Genomic DNA, 26,504 nt, shown 5'->3' on the forward strand with positions numbered 1-26,504 from the left:
TGTGACTGAACTTTGGATTTAAACTATTAGAAAGTTTTTCACCTCTTTCCTGGCTCCGTTTAATTTGGGCGGGGCAAATATGTAGACTGATGATGTCCCCAGCCCACAGTGGGGAATGACCCCGCCTCTTTAACACTACAATATTAAATCACAGAGCAGTTCATCTCAGTACAGTCTGTTGTTAGCTGATGTCACTGCCTTTATTGAAAGTTAACAGTCAGTTAAGTGCTGTTTTTTGTTCATTTTAAGGTAAACTTGCCAAATCTATCAGCCACAGTGGTCTATGGATCATTGAAAGCATCATAACAGAGATTTGAGCCAGAAAACGGACTTTGTCTCTTCTTCAAAGATCAACAAAAGGTTAAATGGCAGGTTAATGAAGAGAGAGCTTTCCTTAATTGAGACTGTAACATTTTTTTTAATTTGAGGGGATCTTATTTCTCCTGAGTGGGTGTGGCTTCAGCCCAGACATGACCACACCATCCTGAAGCAGATTTTACTGCCTCATCTTTCCCAATTTTGAGTCTTAATTTTGTCCACTCAGATGTTTTATTTGACTGAAATTTGACCTGGGGGTTCATAACACAGTGGCCTTTCATACAACAAACCTAAATACAGATCTATTTTTACACTTTACAGGGTCTTTAATGGCTAATATTGTTCATAGATTTATAAACAGAGACACATATAACACAAATGAGGAATGCATAATGTCAGAGGCGCCACTGCGGCACCCTTGCGTACCTCATGTTGAGGACATTAGCATCCCTTATTTCATTTGCACACATGACTTCACTCAGTGGTTCTCAAATGGTGTGGCAAGGCACTTACATCTATACAAAGACATTTTGTGTGTTTTACATGTTTTAAAGAGGCCATTTTATATGGATATGGATATGGTGTGCTTTGAGACTTTAGTTTTATCTTAGGTGTGCCTTGAGGAAAAAAAAAAAAAAAGCTTGAAACCACTGGCCTAGATGTCCAAAAATCAACAGATTCTGAGCAGCTGCTTTAGCATTATGTCCCCTGCAAAAAAAAACTGCAAACTGAACCAGAGTAGGAGAAAATAGATTTTTCTTAAAAGTGGCTCCAAGATGTGCCGTGACTTGAAGCTAATGATGAGTGCACTGAAATGTGGTGCAAGATATTCAGCTAGCATTCTCATCCAACAGACAAAACAGGTTCATTATTACAGGCTCAAAGGATTTGATTCATCCTTTGCTCAACAAACATGAAAAGAGCAAGGAGCACATCAGTGTGGCACAAGCTGATAAAAAGCTATTCACAAAGAAATATCAAGCCAAACACTCGTTGGAAGGTGAAACAGGACGAATGAAGAACAACAGCAAGCTCTGAGAAATATTTTTCTCCTCAACTTCCATAAAGCTTGGGCTGCACAGCAGCGCAGGGGTTAGTGCTGTTGCCTTACAGCAAGAAGGTCCCTGTTCGCCTCCCGATCAGGGCCTGTTAGGAGTTCTGTTAGGTGTTCTCCCAGTGCATGCGTGGGTTCCCTCCAGGTACTCTGGCTTCCTCCCACCACCCAAAACATGCTCATTAGGTTAATTGGTGACTCTAAATTGGCCGTATGTGTGAATGTAAGTGTGCCTGGTTGTCTGTCTCTATGTGTCAGCCCTGTGATTGACTGGCAGACAGTCCAGGGTGTACTCCGCCTCTCGCCCAGTGACAGTTGGGATAGCCTTCAGCCCCCCTGCGACCCCCAACAGGATAAGCGGTATAAAAAATAGATGGATGGATGGATTGATTCCATAAAACCATGTACATCCCATATCTTCCTATGCTGAAGATATTTCTTTACTAAAGCAACCAGGAGTAAACTTCACAGCTGTATATCATTCACATGAACAGAGAATATGGATGATACAGACATCACACACACTATCAGCAGGGAGTTTTAAGCAAAGTGTGAGTCTGCTGAATTTTGGGGACTGCTTTTTGATGGATCTGAAGACATCACAAAAACTGAGCAAAAGATCGTTTGTGTCCTGGTCCAGCAAGGGAGAGTTAACCTCAGACTTTCTTGGACTAAGTGACCCGGGTGCTGACTAAACTGTGCAGGCCATGGCAGACTGACTTGGGAAGCCTTCCCAGGCTTGGATGGCTGGATGACAACATTTGTGTGAAGTCACTCCCTCAAGTCGTAATAATGATAATAATAATTTCTTAGTATTCTTATCCTTCAACTTGGCCTCAGGAAATACAAGACCCCAACTGTTTTGGCAACACAAAATTCTTCAATTCGTCAGAAGTATGAGGCTGCCCTGCAACTTTACAGACACCACCATGAGAGACTGGATGTGCTCAAAGCAAGCAGGAAGACATTTGGCTGTATCCTCTGAGTATGACTTGGTTCTGTCAATAAATACAAGAAATCTAGATGTTCACTCCTGTGAGTGGGGATTCTCACAGTTCAACACAATGAAACAAGCACAGATTTTGTCTGCCGCATTCTTGTCTGTCATTCATCCGTCATAGAAGCCTACAGAGACATCTGACCCAAAGCCAGCTGTTGACCTGTGGATGGAGATGGCTAATCAGAGCCTTAGGGGCAGGGAGGTACATCAGCATCTTTATCATTAGCAATGCAGGAGGCTGAAGCAGAGGACAGTGAGGGAGACACACATTTTGGTAGTTAGTTACCTTTATTTTTTTAAGGAGGGGGTAAAAGTTATTCAAAAGTATTTAAGCTGTTTTCAGCTGCCCGGTGACATTCAAAAACTTGCCTCCTCTTTTCACTTTTTTAAAAGACTGTATCCAAGTCTGTGTTCAAAATAGGTATGTGCACATTGTTCCTACACTCTTTAGTCACTGGCTGTACAAAGGGAAGCAGTATACATGTGAACACAATGTGCATGTTAAACCAGTGGATACAGGGCAACCTAAAAGCTGCCTGTATAAAGGCCTATATAAAAAGAAAAAGTATGTCTACTACACATAGCAGTATGAATGGAGTGAACCCTCTTGTCAGTCATCCAGTCTCTTTGTCTCTGTGGGGGGAGGCGGGGTCGCTAGCATACACACACAGATTGCAGCAAGTGAGCCTCGTGAGGAGCAACGCAAGGTAACGTAGTAGAAATTAGGAGGAAAAAAGATGATTGCAAAGCCAAATGCTACAGCCCCGGTGTGGGAATATTTCAGCTTCAAACCGAATGAGCAAGGTTAGCCCATCAACACAGACAAGCCAGTATTCCAAATTTGTTCGAAAGTGGTGGCAACAAAAAAAGGCAACACAACAAACTTGCATGCCCACCTAAAACATAACCACCCGACCCAGTTTGGGGAATAAAGGGTTAGGAGCCCTCGTGCCGACAATCAACGCTCACTGAGGCGTTTGGTCAACAAAGTAAATACAAACAGAACAGCGCAAAATGGTGTGTTTGTTTTATTTATTTAGGATATTTAAAAGTTCTTAAAATTACAATTACAATGGTAAAAAAATACTCATTAGAAATAAAAGTTTATTGCATTTGAAAGGGTGTACTTGCATTATTATGATATATTATCATTACATTAGTGATTAATTTGGTCTCAAAGTAATGTTGACAATAATATCGTTTATCTGCAATAATTTGTGGGACAATATATCGTCCAGCAAAATTTGTTATCATCACAGGCCTGACAAGGCCTACTATTAAGCTTATCACAGAGATCTTGTATTATCAGTTGATGATTGGCCATTGTCCTACATTACAAGGAGAATGACCAAACATATTCAAGGCTACATGAAGACAGTGTCATCCGTAGAAAGTTTGCAAACCAGGGTGCACAGAAGTTTGAATCCTATCCTGCGTTAGATCTATAAAAGCACAAATTCCAAATATCACAGCAAAAAAATGTTTCACCTTTCTACAACACATGGAAAAATACACTTTAACTCAAATGCAATCTCCATCTCTAGCTACATCTTGTTATCTGTTAAAAAATTGTTGTTGTGAATTCCACCACATGCATGATGGGAAATAATCTCAAAATCATACTCTAGTCTTGTGGTTAGTGACTCACAGTCTTTGCAAAATCTTAGTCTGAGACTAAAACTAAACGGCTTGCCAACAAATTGTCTTTAGATGTGAGAGGGTCTCAGATAGAAGTCTTTTTAGAGTCTTGTAAGAGGTTCAGTCTTCTGATGTAATGCCAATCTGACTTAAACTGGATCCCACTCTTGGAGAAAAACTTTTACACATGCTTACTGAGACCAGTGACATGACTTGTCATGCTTCGGCAGTAGTAGTGCATAGCACTGCTGCCACTGTAGAGCAGAGATAAATTTCTTACAAGTTAGAGTACTTTTTATGTTAACTTAAAGGAACAGCTTCTTCTTCTGTGGTTTGTGACAGATTAGACTGATGGGACAGCTCTGCACATGTCAGAATGATTATTCTGATTGAATGCTTAGTAAGCACAGTGTCCATATAATCAGTGAAGCTGGAATGATTCGAATTAGATTGAAAAGTTTTTGCAAATGTAAACCTAACTATTGATGACTCATTAATCTACTGCTTCATTTCAACATCATTATCTGTGACGAAGAATAAAGTGAAAAATTGGGTCCTGTTATTTGTAGGCATGATGATAATAGGCATATTGTTTTAAACTATTATTTCTCCATTGCTTTATTTGTCTTGGGAATCATTAAAAGTTAAGTGTAAGAGATTTTTTTGTCAACTAATATGTTCTCAATTAGTTTTGAACTGTCATATCAAAGGTACTTGTACCGAATAAAACACTGATATGCCTAGATGCTAAAGTGTTTACTTGGGCAGATCTACTGCTGTGAAGAGTAGACAGAGAATTCCCAGAGGAGAGGTTATTTAGAGGACAGAACCACACTGTCTGTCAGAGGTTTCATAGCTGAACACACACAGAATGGATCAAAGACAGACACACTGAAAGGCCAGAAGTGAATTTTTTGAAGATCCAATGACAATAAGACATGTCAAAATAGAGACCAAGAAGTCAATGGTATGAATGGAACAGTTAGATTAAGAATTTTATTTAAGATTTATAATAGACTACCATAATTGTGTAACTTTGTGTTAACGTTTTGAATTAAGGAGTAACATTTGAGCCAACAGATTGTTAGTAGTTCTTCAGCCTTTGATGCCTCTTTTTTGTTAGAATATCTAGTGACTGATTCAATATTTTTGTTTTATTTTAAAGCAATGGTAGAAAAGGCTTTCACAAATATTTTTTACTCTATCAGCTGACCAAAAATGAGAGTGTCCTTCAATATCCATATCTGATTATGAAGAAGGAGAATGCTGCTGAGACACTGTTGAATGGAACACTAACATAGATTTGACATGCATCACAGTGCCTTTCTGAGTGCTGTATAAAGCGTGTTCAACTTTAAAACATAAATGACACATGCACAAGGAAGCACCTGATAAAGTTAAACTTTAGTCACTGATGAATATTTCATGGAATCGTCCACACAAGAACCATCCATATTGCTTGTTAACCACGGCTAGGTATGCATGATGGTCCAGCAGTCATGGCTAATAGCATTAACACTGAAAGGTTACAAAGAGACAGGGCATGTGAATGTGCATTAATATAGAGCCATTAGTCAGACCTCTCCTGAGAATTCTCTCTTAAATATAAAGACTTCCTTGTGACAAGTGACCTCAGCAGCATGAACTCTCCCTTCAAAGTGTTTCTACAGATACACACCGCCCACAGCATGCCAGCAGGATGTGGAGAAGCAGCAGGCCCTATTGGTCCCAGCAATTTTCCCTAATGGTTTTACATATCTCATTTGGTGAAACCGTCACTTTGATTTACCTGAGTGTAACAGGCAGTAGAGGGCATTGAGATTCCAGTGGATCGGTGCCGTGTACGACACCAGTAAATAATCCAGAGGGTGTGTTTAACAGAGAAATGGCTCTTTGCTTGAGTGCTGTCCCTCCTGTGTAATCTGTGTGGGCCTGGAGGGCCGTCACTTTGCCATCCTACTCTGTATACTGTTTATTTTCAATAACTGCAGATTTAATGCTTACCTACTCTGCAGTTTAATTGCACCCATTAAACTGTTTATGAACATAATAAGAAAAAAAACACAATACATTTAAACAGGTTAGAGCTTCTACACTTTCTGCAGTGAACTCTTAGGGGAAAACTGAAAAAGAAATAGATTGTTGCTGTCAGGCAGCGGGATTGTATTTTAATTTTGGACTGGGCAAAAGTAGACGGGCCTTTTGTGCACAGAAATCAATATTACCCATCCTTTGACTGTTCTCCACAGGCTATTTCACTTTGATATACCTGTTCTACTTTAATAGGTGACCAATTGTTTGGGTTGATTATATCACCTTTCGAATTAATTACTCTTCTAACTATCAATGCTTAGAAAGCTTGTAATTTGCCAGCAAATTGTATTAAATACAAAATGCATATGCAAGTATTTAGCACAGATAGTATGAAAAAATTCTGCAATGCAAAGTAGGCAAGACTCCAACTCTAACACCACTGGAAGTCAGGCTTTTCACCTCTGATACATAATTGAGTTTTGTTGGTATCTGGTGATATACTGATACTCAAAGAATCAAAACAAATGTTATTTACTTGGTTGCGTCTCATGTTTGACCTGACATTGTGTCTATAATAATTAAAGGTAGATAATTGCTTATTAATAATGAAGCTCAGCTGAAGTTCAAGCTGGCAGACTGTTTCACTCATTAAGTCTTTCATTTCTCTCCCTCTCCATAATCTAAATGTGATCTCCTTCAGTCTGTGGTCAGTCTGCCATTTCAGTGTGAATGCTGCAACCTTCCTCACACCAGCTACCTCCATTCCATCTCATCAGCATCAGGTCATCACAATCTTCATGCAGAAAATAATCATCTTATTTCTAAGAATTTACTTGGTATAATGCCACCCAATTACCAGAGAATTGCAACAATATTACGAGGACTTACTTGATACTTAATACATTATCACTAGGTATTACTGAGTTATTAATTAGTAAAATGGCAAGATTATTACTAGGTTATTACCAATTTATTCTGTCAAAAAATAAGAGATAATTACACTTATTACTATAAAATTACAAGGTAATTAGGGCCCACTAAAATAAAGTGTACCAGAATTTTCAAGGTTTATTCAAAGTTTTGTTAGCATAAACCGTATAGATTGGACTTGGACAGAAGGTTGAGAGTTTAATCCCTGCTGATCCCTGCTGCACCTACTGAGCCACAGCCACCCCCATATCTGGTCAAATACTGATAAGAGATATATAGTGGGGGCAGACAGAGAAATTCATTTGAATAATCCATTGTGACAACTGCAAGAATTTGTCTCAACCCAGTTTAAATGACTGCAAGAGGCAGGGAGTCTATGGGAACTGGTGTTTACAAGAAGTACATTTAATTCCAGAAAACGACAAGTAAACTCAACAAAGGTACTTTTATGACAGGAGAGTTAGATGGAAGACAAACAGGGTTCATACAGAAAAACCATATGCATGGTTGCTCTTAACACTATGAACAAACCACCCTTGAAGAGCCTTTAATGTGCCATTAATGTCTGATTTAACCTTGCAAAGCACAAGGATTTGCCAGGCTTTATGTCTGCCATCAGGCAAATCCATCTTGAAAAGCTCCAAGCCACAACATTCGTGCCAAATTGAACGCTATTCGGCTCAATCAGTGTCATTTAAGGAGAACGAGGCATTTGCTATCGGTAGGGTGAAGATACATGAGCCCTCCCTCCAGTACAGAGATTAGCTTTGATCTAGCTACAACATAGCAGCAGTTTTTATTAGAACTGGACCACTTTTCATTTCGAAATAAAGAGTAAAAAAAACATCTTCACATCAACACAGCTTTCCATGATGGAAAAAATGTTTTCGCTCTTCTGCTGGCCTACTTCAGCATGAGTTTGTGATAGTTACGGGGTGGTGGTTAGTTGTACCAGGAGCGGTAGTATACGATGGCTGCTAGTGGAGCGATTAGCATGGACTTAGCCATGGCGGCAGTTTTGTCAGAACTGGACAACATTTCTTTATTAAAACAAGAGCAAAGAGCCACACTGACAGGTTTTTGTGACGGAAAAGATGTTTCGCTCTTCACTTCATGTTATGGGTGGGGTCTGCCAGTGTGTCCTGTGGCTACTGCTGCGGTAGCTATTACCTCGAATGTACAGTACTGTGCAGAAGTTTTAGGCATGTAGAGCGCTAACGGTTCTTCACAGGTCCTGATGTGCCACAACCAGAGCATGTGAGCGGAGCAGAGCGCGGAGCGCGAGCGGAAGGATTTTGGCCAGAGCGCGGAGCGGTTTTTTTAAAAAAGGTGGACCGGCACCTTATCTTGCGCTCCATCCCGCTCCAATTTCGCTCTGGTACCACTCACGCCATGCGTCTGAAGCATGTCTCACCCAGAATGTATCTGCAAGAATTTGTATCCGTGAAGCATCCCGTGTTGGTTTCACTGCTCCTGCAGAGAGACAGCTACATCCAGCACGTCAGAATGGGCTTGACCTGGGTTGTGTCAATCCTTCTTCCTGCCCGATGGGGCCCTCTGGTGGGCGTACTTGCCATTACACGCCTTACTTCAGCCTCAAATTTCGGCCCAAACATGCCTAAAACTTCTGCACAGTACTGTAGCTGTAGGACCGCATTTTGTTTGTAAATAAGTACCAAGAGTCACACCGAAATCTTGTCTTGGCAGAGAAGATGTCTTTGCATGCTCTGACCAGCCATGGCATGAATTTTATTCACCAAGGAGCTCCACCACCATACCACACCATAATCTGGCCTTGTCATTCTGATTTGCCTGTCATTAATGCGACGGGCAGAACATTCCTCCAATCCCCATCAGTGATTTTTTTTTTTAAAGTCCTGAGAGCTTTCCCAGATGAATGTGAAATATATCCATGGAGTGGATATATGAAACAGTCTGTCTGGCGTGTCAGGTTATGTCTGATAAGGACATTGCAGAAATATTAGCCAAAACCATTTGCCATTAAAGTGTTTTCAGGTAAGGCAAAATAAGGAGATTAGGCCCAGGCAAAAAATGAACCACTAGCAAATCACAAGGTCAGGATAAGATTCATCTTATCCTGACCTTATCATTTACCAGTGATCCATAGTTATAATGCTTGCAGACAGCTTGTGAATCCTGACACACAGGATCACCAACAGAATTCCCTCAATACCACTTTTCCTTTTGGAAACCTGCAGCAAATAGTTAGCAGCACCCATACCCTCAACATCTGAAAACACCTTTTCATCAGCTTACCCTGCTCTACTACAGAACCTGACTCAACACTAGCCCAAACCTAAGAAACAGAACAAACTTGTACAACACCAGAACACTGTGCAAACCTCTTTAAAGAATCAGGAATAAGTGAAAACAAAAGGTTAAAACCAGAGATGGTGGACCATCAGTCTATACCCCTCTACCAGCCAAGTTGTTACAGAATGATATACAATTCCCCAATTTTTTTTTGTACTGTATGCCCAGGCCTCACAATCTCTTTTGAGTCAGATCATAGCTGAGTTCTTCTACGAAGAATATTGTTTTTTTTTTAATTCAGATATTTTTTTCAATTTGTGATATACAATTTGCAAGATTTTGAACAAACTGCCCTGGTGCAGATGATTAGATATGCATAATAGCCAAGCAATCGTTGCTGATATTTGCCAAAAGACATAAGGTATTAAAGAGCTCACATGTCATGGAGTTTCGAGGCCTTTTCTTGTAGTTGTAAAGCAAACTGTCTTGAGGGTGGTTTCTTATGTCAGACCCAGGCCTGGGACACCTCATCCCAAGGTCCAGTTCCATTTGATCAGTGTGAATACAAGCGAACCAGATTAGAGTGTCAGTCTGTCCAGTGGGTATATTACCGCTGAGCTAGTGGACAAGCTGACAACTAAGGCATAGTTTACATACAAAGTGAAAATGACACCTGAAGTGGCTGGAAAAATTGATAAAACACATGTGTGTACGAAAAAACACATCTATTACTGCACTGACAAATAAACCAGTTTAATCAATAGTTAGATTTAATAAAGCATCAATGATTCAGTCAAACTGATGCGAAAACGATAGTCCACTGGTTTCCTTAAATTTCCCAGATGTGAGCTTAACAACAACTTGGAACGCAAACAAAGGATCAGGCAGTGCAAACGCAAAACCAAGAAGCAAGAGCAAAAGTATGATCACTGAGAGAGAAAAACAGGAAGTGTAAACAAAAAGACGTGTTCATAATTCAAAGACTAATAATTTGGTTGCTATTTCAAATTTGTTCCCCTAATGGGAACATTTTTTTGCTTGGATCACATTTTTTGTTCTCGATGGAAATTTTTGTTTGATACTTAAAAAGTTTTGTTGAATCTTTTTGACACAAATCTCATTCCATACACACATAGCATGCACATGCAAACTGAGTCATTAAGCATGCATTAGTTGGGTGACGTGCATGCAAGCAGGGCAAAACAAAGCAACGGTTTCACAGAGCAAAGCAGGCCGCCAGCAGCAGGAAGCAAAACGAAGGCTTTGCACAAGCCAAGCAAAGTGGAGCGAAGCAAAACAAACCAAAGCAAAGCAAAGCAGTTGATCCCCCTAACCTCCGTAGCAGACCATGGGCTCAGTTAGACTGCAGGTTTGCACCCTAGAGGAAGGGAGACGACATTAAGCGCTGATACTCGATTTCCACCAACATCCCCACAGGGAAACCCACACAGGAGCGCCTGTACTGGTGAACCAGAAGTGGGCGGAGCCAAGAACCACTGAGCAAGAAAGCGACCAGAGGTTTCCCTACCTTCCTTTATAGGGTGTCCCCAGGTGGTGATTGGCTACCACACACCCCGTAGAGCAGAGTGCAGAGTGGATGAGAGTCTCATCCTGCTACACATGGATATTTAGCAGTATAATGATCGGCGAAAACTAGCCCTCTTGTTGAGAATGACAGTCTTTTTAAGTCATCCATATCGGATGAGAATGTTACAACTGACCTGTTCACACTCTGATCAGTCTTGTACTTTATTTGTGTCTTTGTAAGCACAGCTGATCATGTGACATAAAATTTGATGAATATGACAAACTATTTCCCTTTTATAGCTAGCGGTATCCTATATCCTATTAGTGTGACCATTATAGTGCTCATCAGTAACAGCACAACAAACAGCAGAGCTAGTAGCTTGTACATTTTTCAGTAACTTAGTGGTAGTGCCATTGTTTTCTGAATCAAAGAGCTTCTCAGTAGCTGAGCTGTTTTTTTTATCAATAAGTGCAGAAGAGTCAATAAGCTATGTCTTTGAACATCAAAGTTGAGGTTCAGAGCAGCCCTCTTCCATGGATCAAAACTGAACTCTCAGGTAGTAACAGACTCGAGTTGATGTGCAGGTGTATATTTGTAATGGACATTGTACTTCTAGATGACGGGCTAATGGCTGTAGGGCTGCACAAGGGGTTAGCGCTGTTGCCTCACAGCAGGAAGGTTCGTGGTTCGCTTCCCAGTCAGGGCCTTTCTATGTGGAGTTTGCATGTTCTCCCCGTGCACACATGAGTTCTATCTGGGTACTCCAGCTTTTTTGACAATGCAGTGCTTCCAACTTTGTGGCAGCAGTTTGAAGAAGACGCTTTTCTATTCCAACATGACTTTGCCCCAGTGCACAAAGCAAGGACTTTAAAGACATGGTTTGATGAGTTTGGTGTGAGAACTTGACTGGCCGCACAGAGCCTTGACCTCAACTCCACAGGGCACCTTTCAGATTAATTGGAACAGAGATTGCGAGCAACAACAGTGTCTAACCTCATAAGTGCTCTACAGAATGATTGGGCACAAATTCCCACAACAACACTCGAAAATCTTGGGGAAAGCCTTCCAAGTAAAGTGGAGGCTGTTATAGCTGCAAAAGAGGGGCCAACTCTGTATTAATGTACATGCATTTGAATACGTCATTACAGTCCCTCTAGGTGTCATAAACATACGATATGACACAAATTCATATTGAAATTGTATGAAAAAAGTAATAATTTGATGAAAGTGCTGAACATTTAACAGTATTTTAGTGTGCAAAAAGCCACTGCTCTGTGTAATGCATGCAGGTGAACATAAAGTCACTGACCAGGTCAGCAGTGTCTCTTTTTAACAGGTTTTCTCCCTGATTAGGCCATAAACATGCATTTTAAGAAACTCTTGTGGACAGGTAAGTGAAATAAACCTTGTGAGTTGCTATTTTGATTGAAAATGCTCCTATACTTCAGACCAGTTGAGGTGGGCAGCTTGACTCTGGTTAAATTAGTTTTGGGCTGTGAGTCTGTAAGAGTGCAATCTCCACATGGGGAAAATAGTTGGCACCAGAAAGCTGCACAGAAACTACACATTGCAGACTTTGCCAAATGCTATGGATATGATCACCAGGAAGACATTTTAAACCTATTAATTTTTCTAGGAGACTCTCTAAAACATACTTTATACTGGTATGACTTGCATTCCTGACTTTATGATACCCCAAAGATTCTTAAGAGTTGCGACACCTTACATATGATGCTGATAAAACAGCAGGTAACTTCGTGTTGAACACTTTTATATAACTTTTGTTTGGTTGTAAAAATTTGAGTGAAAAAACAGGATGCAACAAACTGGAACTTTTCCTTGTACGTATCTGATTTTGTTTTTGTGTTTGCTCCAAATGCAATACCACAATAATAGCTGGTTCAAGCAGAGGTTTTCATGTCAGTAATTTCACTGTTGTGTTTTTGTTGGATTTCAGTTTTATTCATGGCTGCCTGTCACATTTGCTTAGATTGAGGTAAGGTGGGGAGCTTTCTGAACCAAAGTGCCCTTCAGTCTGCTCGGGCAAGTGCTCCCTGGGAATAAAACCAAAACCACAGGCTTCCACTCCATGAAACAATTCAACCTGTCACTCCCCAGAGATCTGCCACTATAATCTACTGAATTGCAAAGCAGACAGGCAGGAGGACAAAAGCTCAAGCCCTGATGCAACTTGTTTTTTTCTGAATAATGAAACTAGTTTATGGTAACACTCTTTGGCCATTCAGTGAATCCTTTTTGTGATTTTCAAAGGGGCTGTCTTCACATCTATGTGAACACAACAGGGTTGCAATCCCAGAAAGCCTGCTGACACTTGCCTTTGGGGCATTGGGGGGGGTTTCGGCTTTCTCACACTGAACCAGAACACACAACCTCCACTGATAGACTAAGGAAAGAGTGTCACACAAGGTAAAGCAACCAAAACAGTGAGAAATGGGCTGTCAATAATCAACATGTTAACCAACACATTTATTTTAGCGGTCACCCCATCCACTTCTTTAAAAGAACATCTTGTTAAATGAAGTGACTAATCATTAGGTCGTAGCACCAGCAGTACCATTACCCCGCACATTGTACAATTCCCATGCATCTGTAATAAGGCTTTAACATGAGTAGGAATGAGACAGGGCTCTCAATAAGAAACACTGTGTGCAGGTGGTCTGCAGAGAACAAATTCAACTGAAGGATATGATGGGTTGAATCCACACTGTGATTCCTTTCAGCGCTGCAGTGTGTCTCTGACTGCCTAATGAGGCCTTATTAATTCAGATCAGGATGAATGATTACCTCATCGTTCCCATTCTCTCGAGAACTCCCGCTCCCCCGTACTCTGCCCAGTAAATTATCAGCACAGTAATCCAGAGAGCATCTTTTGCCATGAGACTTTTATGTGCTGCGTTTGGAGTGGGCGATGAACAAAAATGAGTAAAGACAGACCCCTAATATGAGCAAATCATACATGTTCCTTTGGGAGTCAGCAATTACATCGTATTGTTTTAAGTCTGTGCAAACGACTAGTATCTGTTTTATCTATTTTTAATCTATTCTCTTTTGGAGAGGCTGCACTCCCACCAGCAGCAGATCTCTGACAGTAAACACAGAACACCCTCCCCATCTCTGTGCAGAGACTAGTTGCCTAGCAATGAAGTCTCTGATTTTATGGTCTGTGAGGCTTACATACACAAGAAAAGGAAAAAATCCACCAGGATTAGATTCAGGAAACTGTTACAGCCAGTCTCTTACTTTTTTTTCATTTTTATGTGGACAATATCAGACTGCTGCTCTTAGATATTGTAGTCTATAAGAGCATAGCAAACAATACAGCATGGCTGAACTTGACACTTAACCCTCAGGGAGAGACATACCACTCATTGATCCAGTTCAATGAGCAGTGCTGCCCTCACCATCTTTTGACAGGGTTGAAGAAATTTTTCACAAAACTACTCTCAGAGGCCAGACAGGGTTTATTGTTATACAAATGTGCTCTCATTCTATCCAAAGCTTCAGAGGCAGGACAGGGATGGCACTGCTTTCCCAAATATGCCATAACCAGGATTTTATGTCCAACACTATTTCAGAGGCTGTTAATGTTTTCATGGCACTAGTATTTCACAAAATTAAGCTGGATGTGTTTAGGACAGTTGGACAGTTTTCTTACGTGATGCAGCCAACATACACAGTTTGTTCTGATGCCTAAAATGATCAGTTTTGTTGAAAATGCACTGCCTAACCAGACTTTAAAGAGTAATTTAACAGCCTCTGAAAATCTTCCCTTTGCTGACCTCCAGTGGTCTAAGTGTTTACCTTGCAGAGACGTTAAAATGTACTGAATGGTGTGTGGGCACACGATAACAGCACTGTTGGGTGTGGTGACAGCAGGAGCAGAGTAATTGTCAAACACTGTTTTTCAGGGTTATACATATTCAGTATTTTACACCAAGATGGCATGAAGTGACAGTGGTGGATCGAAAAGGTTTTTCACAGTCACAAACACACAGGGACTGTAAGAGGCTGAGCTTAATAAGTTCATTGATTTGGGTTCATTCGTTATGTTCAGTAAAGTCTCTGAGCTGCACAGTCTTAACACTATTCAAATGCAGGCAGGCTCATCCCTGTCAGTCACATGTTGATGGGACCTAGGGCAAGATGTTTAACCCCACTTTACTCCCACAAGTTTGGGGTGAATGGGTGAGTGGCCAGGGGTTTAAAAGTGTGAGTAGTCAGACTACAAGAAAAGCACTTTACAAACTCAAGTCCATTTACCAGCTACCATGCACCATCTCTCTGTATGCAGAGCACACACCTTTATGTAGGGCATCATAATCTTTAAAGGGGCCACATGTTTGCCCAAGTAATCTTTCTACTCATAAACTGGCATATTCTCATTCATCTGTATGAAAAATATTTCAAAGGAATTGAGCATCCAGCAGTCCCTATACATAGCCTATACCCAGTGTCACATCTAGGTATATTAACCTGAGCCCTATGCTGTTTTTAACCACTGTGTCTCACCTGGATTTATTGTCTTAAAAAAACAGTAAAACATCAACCCTGTGGTGCACAGTCAAGCTTTACACATCCCTTTTTCCAGGGCAACATGGGCTTTTAGAATATGTGTGCTACAGCAACCCCACATGATTTATTTTGGGGCTTTTTATGCCTTTAATGACAGCAGAGGACAGCTGATAAAATCAGAAACGGGGACGAGAGGGTTGAGGAAAGACATGCAGGAAAGTGCCACATGCCAGATTCGAACCCGGGCCAACTGCGAACATGTGGCGTGTCTTAAACCACTAGGCCACCTACGCCCAGCAATGCCACATTAATTTTTAAATAGTTATGGTTCTTGAGTGACAAAAGAAAAAAACTGAATGGAAAATAAAACTAATGTGTATATGTATTACACATAGTAAACAATAATGACTAAGGGTGTTTTGTACAAACTTGTTCTCCCATCTCTTTTGGACCAAAATGTGAAAAAAAAAAAAAAAAAAAAAAAAAAACCTTCTCCAACAAAAAGCCTTCAAAATATTTGCATTTTTTACCAAAAAAACAAACAAAAAAAACAAAAAAAAAACATCATTGCACTTCTGGGAATCTGAGTAGCTCCTGTCTGCAGTGATAGAGAGGGACACATCACAGTGTCTCTGTCTCTCTTCTCTCTGTTATGAGTTTTTCATGCTCTCCTCCAGTTCTAAGTGTTTGGACATGTGCTGTTCAGCAAAGCATGACTTGGCAGTGGAACAGATTGCCATTGGTTGTCACAGCCCAGTCACAATGCATAACAGACAATATGAAGGGTGGCATTAGCCACTAGTGGAAGAAAAAATGCATTAGAAAATGGATAAAAAGACGTTTAATATCAGAATTACTGGTATGCATTTAATCTTTAAAGACCCCGGAAAGTCGCCCAATTTCTAGGCACACTGGAAAACATTCTGTAAGAGCTACAAAGGCATGGATAGCATCATTAGAACAACACAATACTTTGCTTTCAGAGGATAAAACAATGAGTGGCTTCATTTAATGGTTCAAAAACAAATTAACTTTGAATAACACGCATCTCTTCTTGTCGTATACGACAACGCTGGACTCAGTACATCTCAGAGAAATGGCACGATGATCAATCAATTTATAAACACAAACTATTCCTCCCACTCCAGGGGGTTATTACACAAAGTAGAATAAAGAAATCCTGGCTTAATCAGTTGCACCTCTGCCGATCCAGGGTAAGAAGGTCCAGCTATGTCTAGCCAGGTTTAAGTAGTTGGGCGAAGTGGTCAACCACAAGATCAATCACAGAATCACTTATAGAAAAATGGAAAGAACTTGTGCAGCACACTTTTTGGAAACCAAGCAACAGCTCCTTATGGTAACCTATGAAGAGATGAAACAAAAATATTTTTAAAAGGGAAAACAGCCACTTAAATTAATGAGAAAGAAAACCTGGCAGAGAATAGTGGTCTGACTGAGTGTGTAAGTAGTTCAAAATTGTGCTATTAATAAGCAGTGATCCAATTAATCTGTCATAATTATTCGAGAAGTCTCTTGTCATTTAACAATTGTACACTATGAATTTGACCAATGGGAGCATGTTATTTAGAAAACTGAAGTGTAATTGCTAACAATTATCCACAATGTGCATCTTTTTTTCTGTTTTTGTATTATTTTGAATTGTGCTCTTTAATCTACTTTTCTATCTAATTTTTTTTGTCTGTTTTCTCTTACTTATTTACCCTTCACAATGCACAAACATGTCTAACACATGAGGACTTGGCAGCAAATCAAGATTAAATACAAGAACATTTTGCAGACTGGCCAGTGACCTATGGATGAGGTGACTGTTGATATGTTTTACTGTCTGTATGATTTTAGCAGTCAAAAAAAGACCCTTATCTGTCACAGAGAGTGGCCCTTTACTCGTTGATATGGCACTGAAGATGGCACCAGACCTGAATAACAGGTGGCAGGTGATGGTAAGGAACAGCCATGGTCTCTGTCCCAGCCACAGAAACCGGACTCTTCATACAAGATACATTATTGCTGCACTACTGCACCTAGAACACAATCATTTTTATTTGGACTGTAACTTCACTATTAAAATTATAGTCTTGGAAGAGCTAAAGCTATTAATACATGTTCTATTGATGTATGTGGCAGGGGGAAGGCCCATCTATGTCTGTGGACTTCAGGTGCAGATGAGACTGTTGCTGGACTTCAGAAGGCCTGAGGTATCATGTCAGCAATGTAGAAATATCCTGCTTATTTAGTCCATAATGGGTGAGAAGTCAGTGATGTGGTACTTATAGAAAATATTTGTTAACAGGACCCAAAAGCTCTACTGCCTGATCAACATCCTAGCAACATAGTGAATATTTCCAGAACTGTATTTTGCACAAATTATGCTGTGCTAATTAACACGTGTTTTACAGAATTCACAAATTGTCAGATGTCTATCTACCATTTATTTGAAGAGACAGAGCTGGCTGAAGAGAAGACTGAATTGAACTAGAAACCGCTGCAGGAAATGGACCTAGAGAAGGAGATTAAACAGAAGACACTGAGAAACTGGACCTAGAAATCCAGAAACTAAAAAAAGGAAGTGGTTATTTTACTGCACTCTGATACCATGACTGTGACATGGTGTTATTTTTTCTCTCCCTTGCTCCCAGCTGACATGTGAGGACTGCAAAAACAGGCTTAAACACTTTGTGGTATCTGATTTTCATCAATGTCCAGTACACTACAGTTATGATCAGTGAAGTAACTACGATTCTGTTAAGACATTTGCATAGCATGTGTTGCAAATGGCAAATAAAATTCAAATAAACATGAGAAATGAAAGCATATAGCTGACCGACATACCATTTCTGTGGTCTGGGAAGACGGCAGCATTATCCCAGTAAATATTCATACGTATTCATCAAACCTCTGACAGTGATATGAAAACTCCAAAACACTGGTTGTACAACATGAATATAAAAATGGTTATTAAAACTTGTAGGTATACTTAAATGAGATGACAGATGACATATCTGTAGTATTGTAATGCAGTTTAATCGATGCAACATATTTAACAGGGAACCATGAAATGACTCAAACACACTGATCTCTAACCAGACTGACAGCTGAACTAACATCACTAAGATTAATCTTAGCCTGGTTGTTAGCCTGCTCTGCAGCATTGTTCTTTCTTGTAAATGTTTCCCTTCTGTCTGGAACCTTTTTCTTTGAACTCAACTATTGTTTAATGTGCAGCTGTGGGTTCACTAATAATTCAGTAACACAATAATGGTGTTGTTGATCATTTTTATGTGTGACATGATTAACATCAAGGATCCTCTTTTTTCAAATATTTTTCACATTTTACAATAGCTATTCTGCAGCAGCAGCAAGTCATAAACCTTCATCAGTGCTAGATGAGCAAAACACAATCTCATATATGCAGTCATACATGTTAAGCGGGGGGGCAATCTTGCTCACTGCGACTGCTGAATCTGTGGATCAAACCAATGACCTTCCAGTTGAGAGACGATCAACTCTCCCTACTCAGCCACAGTCACTTAGATGCAATGAGAAAATAAAATATCAGCTACATAGACTGTGAGCAGCAATTAAAAGAGCTCCTGTGAGCATCCTCTGTCTCATGTTTACTTTCTTATAACAGAGGATGACAATTTGCCTGGAAAATAATTTTTTAAATATTTTTGTGACAATTTAATCAGTTCTTCTAGAAGGAAAACAAATCATTTACTAAAAGATATTTATCACTGGAGTGGGTGGAGACAAAAAAAAACAGTTCACAGTGGTAAACACATGCTAAGGCTTTGCTTTTCTTTGAGCTGGATATTAATATAAGATTATGCTCAGAGTTTTAAGATTAATTAAACTCTTTAAATGGCAGCAACACAATGCTTAAGCTTCTTGCACTTTCTAAGATCATGACAAGCTTTTCACTAAGACAACAACATGAGAAAGTCAAAAATAGAAGAGAGAAGTCAAACTGATCATGACTGCACAGTGGTCTTGTTACCTCACAGCATGAAGGTTACTGGTTCAAACCCCAAACAGACAGGGCCTTTCTGTGTGGAGTTTGCATATTCTCCCTGTGCATGTGTGACTTCTCCCTGGGTACTCTGGCTGTCTCCCAGAGTCCAAACGTGCTCATTAGCTGTGAATGACTAGCGTTGGCTTCAGCCCCCCACAACCTTGAACATGATAAATGATGTAAAATATGGATGGACAAGAACGTTTACCTTAGCATAGTTAAATTCTCTTTGGTTGGAAAAGTCAAATAAAATAGCAAAAGAGTTTGCCAATCTTAAAGGAGCAGAAAAAATATTTTTTTTCTCCACTGCTTTTTTACAAGTCAAATTTGAGCAGTGCTTGGTGTTAAAATACCAGATATGCTTATTTGTGATTTACTAAAAATATTTTTAGACATTAGAGAAAGACAGTAGGATTGAGAAGGGGGAAAAGCCAAAATCATGAATAGAATTAATCAAGAGTTTAATCAGGAAATTCCAGAGAGAGGTTATTTTTCAGAACACTCAATTTAAGAGCTCAGTTTTGTGTTTTTAATTTTTCTCTCTTCAGGGAAATAAATGAGTGATCCACACAAATGCATTAGCTTACCAAAGGAGTTCCATACTCCTTTTATTATGTCCTACAAAAATTTTCACACAGTAGTTTTACAATACTAGTGTTTTAAGGATCTCTTACTCTTCGTGTGCTCTCAGCACACTGGCTGGGAGTCTGATCAGCTTGTACAACCGAGTGAGTAATGTGTTGTTGTTTTTAAATGCACTCTGTATGACATGCACCAGAAGAGAGCGTCAGAGGGCCTGCATTGAGAAGAGTCTGTTGATGTTCTCCTGCATTTTTAATTTATTCTATCCTTACATTTCTCCCCTCGCTGCATCTCCCAGTTGCCAAAGCTCTTTAGCACGAGAACCACTGGGAGAGAAACCCTGCATTGCATGGCTCCTAAAAAAGCTGCAGGATGACACAGCCTCTCTAATACAGACCATATGTAGTAGCTAGCATATGTGTAGTTTGTATGTTTGTATGGTGTTCACTGAGGGAGAAAACTGATGTTTGTGTTCTTGTAGTTTTAAGTATTTTTGTATCTTCTTCATAATCCTGTTTTTGTTAAACATTAAGCAACCATCAGTGATACAAAATGAGAGTTTCTCCTCTTGTAAGTGCCTCCCATGCCACGAGGTCCATGTCAAACCAGTCAATTTACAGAACAGACCAATAGTGTAATAGTCAGCTGAAAACACTGAGTGGTGCATTTTAAAGTGAAAAGACAATAGGAGGATACAACCTACAGTAAGTATGTATGGAAAATCTGCAAAGAAATGAGATGTTTCCCTTTGTCAAGAGGTGTTGCATAAACCTAACATGCCAGGTAGACTGTTTCTTATATCCACTGTGTGAAAATATTTCACATTCATCTGGGAAAGCTGCCAAAAGCTCCCTTGGGAAGGGCAGGTACTTTCAAAAAAATCTTGGCAGGTGATTGGAGAATCGTTCTGTCTGTCACACTCAGGCAGGTCAAGGGTCTGCCAGGACAAGCTTTCAGTGTGGCTCTATGCTCTTCTTTTAAAAAAAACAGTGGTCCAGTTCCTATTAAACTGTCACTTTATTTGAGCTACATTTGATCCAACAGCTACCATGGCAGCAGCCACTGGATACACTGGCAAACCACCATAACAATCGCAAACCTATACTGAATCAGACTGAGAGAAGTGCAAAAACATCTTTTCTGTCATGAAAATTTTAGATTTTGGGAGTGGTCTGGATCACCGTCTGGATCCAGGAATGTTTTTAAAGGATTCTTCACTACTGGGAGATAGGGCTAATGGCAGAGGCCTGCGCTCTCTGAGTGCTTTTCTAGTTTCTAACTACAGTAATGGCATTCCCATTGGTGCTTATATTGAGACCATTAATTTACTTTTCTAAACAGATACCTGCTTGACAATGCAAGCCAATCAATGTTTATTTACTAATTCCCTATGATGCATCATAAATGATCCTTCTGATCGCCTATTAATAAACAAGTATTTGTTTTCCTCTCCTCATGGGGACAGATCTGACTTAAATCAGTCCCTTTTAAACAGGTGAACTCAAAGTTATCAAAAAAAAATGTTAGTTAACATTGTAATATATCACTTGCTAGCATAGTTTAGTCTCTTAGCCTATGCTGACACTCACTGGTTAGAGAGAAACGGGTATCTATTTAACATTTCCTAGGTAGTATTTATGGGTACTAGCTAACGTACTGTAAATTAATACGCACTCCACTCATAGATGTTTTTTACTCTTTCTGGCCAAAGCATGGTCTGTGTGTTTTTTCAATCTGATCACATTATCTGCCTTATCACAATGGTTTTTCTAGTTTTCTAGAGGATCTGTGTTTTTGTAACTGTGTGTGTGGATGTGTGTCTGTACATAAGTGCACTCATGCTATTTTTTCCAGATACAACTTGACATCCTTTGTTAGATGCCCTCAAAAAACATGTATCTGATAACACTACAGTGGATCCTCATGTGAGGAAGGAATCTCATTTCCTCATGGCAGAGAGACCCAGCGTAAATTGATGTGTAGCGCTATCAGCCCATGTAAAATTGACCGTGAAAGTTGCTCCATTCAGATCAAAGTCAATACTGCCCTTCTTTCTTATTCAATAGCTTCAGTGCATCAGAGACTGTGAGAGGGCTTATGGTCTTTCTCCTCTACAGCTCTGAGAGACCAGTGACACTTAAATAAGAGCTCCTCTTATACAGTATTTATACAGTATATGTTTTAGTGCAGCCAAGCCATTGGAAAATTAATGTAATTAATTACAGGTTTTGTGATTAATTAATCACATTTGTGGATCAGTCTTTGTTCATATTGTGCCAGTTCATTCGTTATCCACCTTATTCCTAGCCCCCATAATACTTTGTGTGAAATGTGGGCGTCAAGGCTGGCAGATTCGGTGACATCTTTTAAATCACTCCTTAAAACTCACTTTTACAGACTTGCTTTTATGTGATGTTCCTTCTAACTATTTATCTATTTTATTTCTTCTCTTTTATTTACACTGTTAATATAATTCTTTTTTTATAATTTTATACCCTTCTTTATTATCTCATGTTCATTTACTTTATTATCTCATGTTTACTTACCTAAATTTTACTTACCTTTCCTTGTTTCTATTACATTTCTGTTTTGAATCTTATCTTTGTTTTATCCCCACTGATGTGATGTCATCATCTTCATGTAATTGTTTGGTTGTTTGAATTTATGTATTTAACTCCCTCCTTCTCCCACATCCTACGATATCTTTCTCAATATAATCATAGGAATCATATTATTTTTCACTGACTCAGTTATATCTTAGTTTTTATAATCTTCTACTGTAACTGCCATTCAAGATCTACTTGTGTCATTTTCATTTTTGTTGTTTTTCCTCTGTGACCACATTACATTCTTCCCTTCTTGTTTGAATTTACAGAGCTCCTCTTCTGCTCTGATTGTTGATGTTTATTTTTCCTGAGTTCTTGGTCTTGCTGTGTGTAAAGGACTTTGTAAACAACTGTTTTCAAAAGTGCTATATAAATAAAGTTATTATTATTAAAGTTATCATAACTTCCAATTCTTTCTTTGCAAAGAAACAAGACAATAAACATTATTATTAAAGCAATTTGGACATTAAAATAAATTGTTCTGTTACACCTCAAACGGGATAATATTATTTGTCCTCCATCTACTAGAGAGGACAAAGTGAAGAAATTACCTCAGATAACCTAAACAAGCATATTTAGCTTACTTTTTTAGCTTCCTATCATAATAGCAATAGATGATCACGTTTTGTTAAATTGACTTTGGACACTATCTTCAGATAAGATGTAGAGCCCAGTCAGAGTTTTCTCTGTTTAGTTTGTGGTGTTGCTGAAATTTTTATTTTGCCAGCTTATCCCTCTTAAAATATGGGAATTATATTTCTATTTCTATCTCAAGTTGTATCTCAAATAATTTGTTATATTTGTCTTGGTCCTCCACGAGCTTCCGCATGACTCCTCTCTTCTCAGTGGAGAACTATGGCAGATGATAATTGAGCTGTGGTATCAAATATACCTAAAGCAGGTACTGGTGGAAAATGCTTTTTAAGGCATGTTCCACAATCATGTGCCTTCAAGGTTTCATCCTCTGAACCATACTTTAGGAAACCTCAGGTGCTAGCAAAGCTTAGAAGCATTTCTTCTCCTACTAGGTGATTGGGCTTTGATGGCAACAATGGACACTGCCTAACATGGCCCAGTTCAGATCCTTAAATCAGTGCTTCAGTCCTCGCTGCTTCTTGGACAGTTTCTACAGATTTTTATTCATTTATTTATTAAATCTCGAAAATCATTGAGGTTTCCCTCATTTACAATGATGTCGAGATGCAAACAGACACAAAACAGAAACAAACAGAAGAATGATACTCAGTTAAAACAATCACACACTGTGGTGAAATGATTTAATAGCAGTTCCTTAAATTGCCCAAGAGAAACTAAACATTTTAGGAGCTTAAGAGCTAAAAGCAGACTTCCCAAATTCAGAGTAAACCCTTGGGACCTTCAGTATTAGGCAGTCCATAGAGTGAGCATTATAATGTCCAGTGGTCCAGTTCACCCAGATGAAGCCCTTAGACCAGATGCCCATTGTTAAGGTCTGTAGTTAAGATCACTAATGAGCTTCTGACCACAAGCTATGTTATCAGATCTGATATGGAATATTAGAAACACTTTATCCAGCCTCGTTGTAGCTCTTTCAGGGACTCTCCAGACTGAGCTGATTCATGATGCATAGATCCAGGCATTCACTCTTAGTGTGTCTAGAGAGCTTGATGGACTGATGTCCACCATGACCTTGGTCCAACGCCAAGTGTGGCTTGCCCACTTGCCCTTGTCAGACGGGTACAGGAAGACTCTTTGTAAATTGCCAGCCATCACAGGCCAGATGTCTGGGACTGCTGCCCAGCAACCCTTACACGTAGTGTTCAAGGTAACAAGGTCAAGTGACAGTTTTATGACTTATATAGGTCATCTTACCAAAACCAAGACATGCTAGTACTTTGCCTTCTGCAGAAGGCATCCAGGATCAGCTCCTGTTCTTGGTAGGGCCAACCCCAATGGCTCATTCCACAATCTTTCCAACACAAAGAGATGGGGCAGCCAGACATGGGCCCTTAATGATCAACCCTCCCAAGCTGTCCCAAAGTCATTGGGGTCAGGTCTTATTCACAGCCATATTTTCCCACAACAGCTACCGTGAGGCCTTAATTTGTTCCTGCTTTAGATGTTGATGAGTCCTTTCCAGGAATACAGTATGTAGTTTTAATGTCACTCCCCGTGTTCATCTGGGTCACATTGACTGTTTCAGTGACTTTTTGAGGCCATTGGCTCTTGGAGGCAAGTTCTGGTGCTTTCAGAGGAAACAGTTTTGATCAACTTATTCTCTTGTACCAAAGAAGGATGCCAGCTTTGAACCCATCCTTGATCTTAGGCAGCTCAACCAGCTTGTGAAGGTTCTTTCTTTCTATGCTTTGCAAAGCAGATGTTCCCCAAGCTGTATTGGAGGATGAATGGTCTACAAGTATCAGCCTGAAGGATGCTTTTTATTTTTCAGTGACACTGGCAGCCCACCAAAGACCGTTTGGACACTCCCATGCGAACTCTCACTTGCCCCTCGAATCTTTACAGATATGTTGCAGCAGCATTTCTTCAGGCCAAGGGTTTGCAGATTTCCCCCGCCTGGACAATGGATTGATTTGTGCTCTGATCTTGGCAGGCACCTCTATTTTGAGCCTGTTGATGTATTTTGGCTCACTGTAAATTTTGCAGAGATTTTTCAAGTTTTCAGTTGGCAAATTGTATTAGAATTGCACTTGGTGTCAATGAAGGCCTTGAAATGAATGAAATGCAATGCAATAAAAGCCTGAGCTCCTCCTCATCTTCCTCATCTTGAGGGACTGTCTAGCATCTCTCCTGCTACAGGAGCTGCTTCAGAGGCTCCTGTCCAGAGGCACAGAGCTGTCCCTCCTTGAAGCAGTGGATCAGGTCATCCTCACTCCCATTATTGTTTAAAGCTAGTCCACACACTTGGATGGACTTTTAAATCAATTTCATCGTCCAGTATTTCCCAGGCAGAGACCACATAGTCCACAAGCAGGCAGTGCAGGGGAGCTTTCAGATTTCCTCCTGAGGTGTATTCCTTGTCCACTTCCCCCCACCATCCACTGATCGTAGGCATCATGTAGGCTTTGCTTGAACGGCTGGTTCCATATTACATCGAGGGCTTGAATATATTTGGTGCAGCCTCCAGGAATCACCGCTGTGATGATATTGTAGCCATGTTTTAGTTCCTTTTTGGTAGCAGCACTGATGTGGCAGCGGTATGAGTCCCACACCAGCAGCCACGGCATGAAGATAAAGTTTCCCACCACAGACTGTAGCCATCTGGCAGTAAGGCTATCATTCATCCAGCCATTTACAGGGGTGGCAATCACTGTGCTGGACTTTTCCTGCTGCATAGCCGCAAAAGCTGGTAATGCGTCGGACTCTTACCAGCAAGCGTTGGCAATTTCAGTGCACACTGGGAAGCTAAATTAAAGGTGTGTGCAAAGCATCTAAAATGTAGCATATCGGCTAGCTCTGCAGCGGTGGTCATGTTTGACGCGTTGACCATCACTACGGTTGGCTCCTTGTCTTGTAAGCCCCATTCCTCCACTGCCTTTTGAAGCAAATCCGCAGTTACTGCTAGTGTGGCTCTCATGCATTGCCCTCGTCTGCAAAACACGTGTAACAACCTCCCATTCTTCAGAGATGCGGTGGGATGTAATGGTCACATATGACTTGGTGGCTCTGTACGTCCACCCATCACACGTCAGGGCCCCTCTCTGCGCAAACTAAGAGACCTTTTTACAGCCTTCTTTACCTCATTATACATCTTCAGCACAGCGTTGTTCACCATGTGCACCTACTGCGTTATCTTGTAATGCGGCTCTAATGTATGCACTATCCACCTAAAGCTGGCGTTGTCGACCATGTTGTATGGTTGTAAATCTTTAAAAATGAAATGCACCAGCGACTCCGTGATCCGCTGAGAATGAGGTGATGAAGATGGAAGAAAGTTATCCAGCGTAGTTTGCTTTGACTGAACAGGTTTCAGTTGC

The sequence above is a fragment of the Cheilinus undulatus genome, linkage group 11 (genome assembly GCF_018320785.1).
Source record: "Cheilinus undulatus linkage group 11, ASM1832078v1, whole genome shotgun sequence".
Lineage (NCBI taxonomy): Eukaryota > Metazoa > Chordata > Actinopteri > Labriformes > Labridae > Cheilinus > Cheilinus undulatus.